At 52.0% G+C, this 2,614-nt stretch overlaps 1 pseudogene; it reads right to left on the bottom strand.

Annotated features, from left to right (window-relative positions):
* Nucleotides 1–229: 229 nt before the first annotated feature.
* On the bottom strand, nucleotides 230–2,277 carry LOC149333608 (uncharacterized; annotated as a pseudogene).
* Between the last annotated feature and the right edge of the window lie 337 nt (nucleotides 2,278–2,614).

Genomic DNA, 2,614 nt, shown 5'->3' with positions numbered 1-2,614 from the left:
GCTACGAACAGATCTCCTTTTAGGGCCTCTCAGCGAGACCACCATAGGCTTAGCCAGATAATGAGGTTTCGTTTGAAGTTGACGCTGACTCGCCGTCCTGGGCGGCGGAACGAAAAACAGGCAAAGAAACAAGTGCACAAATGTCAAGGATGCACATGCACACAAAAGGCACACATACGCACGCAACAAACAAGACCACAGTGGTCCTCGCATGCCTTGCAATCGATTATCAAACCAAACGATTCAATTTCAGGTACTGAGCTATGGAGCGCCAGCAATCAATATTAAGTGCATCGAACTGCGTGCTGCCATCGCCAGCCTCGCAAAGAAACGCCGCGCGCACAACACCAGCATAGATCATGTAGTTGTTGTGCAGATAGAACCTTGCCTTGTTTACGTCCACGGACACCTGTAGCTCGGATTTTCCAGACAGCGACGTTAGGTGTTCCTACACCTATGCGGTACCACACAATGCATCGAAGCCATATGCGCAGTGTTTGCAGAAATTACTGGCCCTGCGTCAAGGCTCATCACGAATTTCGCTGAATTGTTGAGCAGGCCCTAGTTCTGCTCTTTAGCATCGTCCATCACTTCACAAGCCCACACCACAGCTTTACAGGCAGAGCACCTTACACTAACCCTCGACAGGAAGACATTCTTGGGGGTAATCTCTTGAAGCATGCAAAGAACCGCGTCGGACCTGTTTTTAGTGCTCCCGATGCGCAGCTCAACCAAGCTTCTCTTGAACTGGCCAACCAGAAGAGACAGCAAATGAGCAGTCTTCAAGGTCGGTCGAGACGTTACCAAGTTTTCTTAGGCGTGGGTTGCACATCAGGGCGTCAAAGATCTCGGCCATTAGTGAGGCCGTCGGAAGCCTTGCGCACGTTTAAGTGAAAGCTCCGTAAGCACCCGCATGCCTTGAGTGCCGCACAGGGAGCACTGGTGAGTGCTCCTTGTGTTGTGCCATCATTGCCAGTGTCACCGCCCTCGTAGTCGATGTGTAGTGAGCGCAGTGAATGATTTAACGTCAACGAGTCATACACGGAGCGCAGGATTTTGCCGACAAGCTCCGCGGTGGCAGATCGCCTTTGCAGCGTATCCGAGGGCCTGTGCCAGGGTTGCGCACACGAACGAGGGCTGGTCTACCAACAGCCAAAATTGGACGCGGCCAGGACGCTGCAGTCTGAGCAGCTCAAGAGTGCAATTTTTCTCTTGTAGGATTCGCGATGTGCGGCTGATCTCCGGCAGAACGAGGCTTCTCGAGGTAATGGTAGAAGGAATTGACACGCACTAGTTGCTGACAGTTGCTGCTTCAAGGGAGCAGTTTTGCAAATTGAGGTGCTCCAAATTTGATAGATAATAGAAATGCCTCAGCAATACATGTAGCCCCTCTGCTATTAAAACGGCAATTTAGTAGTGACAGTGTTTGAAGTGAGCGAGGGCCAATGAAGAACTTTCCCAATTCCTCTCCCGTTGTGTTACTAATTGATGTCATTTCCAAGGCCAGCTGCTGAAATGATAGAATGCTTTCTAACGCACAAAACAGACTTGTCAAACAGTACAGACGATCTCACCGTCCACTTAAGGGCTCCCTGCTCATACCTATTTCGCATAAACCCACCAACGAGAGCTTCTGCAGAAAGCTGCAGCTCCTTAAGGCCTCTGCCATGATGTCGCAGTCGGAAGACTTTCTGCGGGGCTTTTGCAGAATCTCCAGAGAGCTGGTTGCCGATCAGCTTGACGCTGTGGAGAGTTTACCCGTTTCCGCTCAGCACATCAGCCACCTTGGGCGCCCGGGCGTCGCTGACGTGAACGTTGCTGAGGTCAAGCACATTCAGGCACTTCGAAGGGCCAAAGGCTTCGAGAAATCTGCTCTGAGGCACAAGCCCACGGCAGGCATGAAGTACGACGCTTTGCAGGTTGTTCGCTGGCCCCACGATTACAGACGAGATGAAGTAGAGCCGGTCTATGTGTGTACGGCCGTGCACACGGACCTCGCGGATGCAGGGGTGTTGTCTAGGAAGCCAGGCGATGAGGAAGGCGCCATCGTTTTCATTGCCGGAACCATGGTACCTCAGCCACTGGTCATCGTAACAGCACAGGCAAAGCTTGCCCGGTCCAAACTCTCTCAACGAAGGCCTCGTTCCATGAGGCTATAGCTTCAATGAGCCAGCATCCTTTGAGCTAGTCCGCGGCCCAGGAGCTTTCGCTGCGAAGCCCATGTACCAAGTGTTCGAGTCTCCAAAGCCAAGGGTAGTGGTTTCCCACACCATCCATGCTAGTATCGCCGTTTCAAAAAACTCCGTCGGTGCCGTATTACCAAATGAAGTAGGTATATTTCTTCCACAACGCTCTAAGCTGCGCTTAGGAAGTGTTGGTACTCATGCTGCTATGCACAAAGCATTCTAAGTAATTCTCAGAACTTGAGTTCTTGTTTTTTGCTATGATCTCCAGATCTACAGATGCGGCCATGGCGATTCCACTGGTCGCACACTACGTGATCACCCCTGGAGGCGTGCTCTGAGACCACCGCATCTGGGAATCAGCTGAAGGAACGAAGCCTAGCACGGCTTCGAACAGGAGAGCGCACGAGACACTCCAGTGGCACTGTGCT

The sequence above is a fragment of the Amblyomma mixtum genome, chromosome 8, assembly GCF_055824585.1.
Source record: "Amblyomma mixtum isolate Tamu chromosome 8, ASM5582458v1, whole genome shotgun sequence".
NCBI classification, from domain to species: Eukaryota; Metazoa; Arthropoda; class Arachnida; order Ixodida; family Ixodidae; genus Amblyomma; species Amblyomma mixtum.
This window is presented reverse-complemented; position numbering and strand designations above follow the sequence as displayed.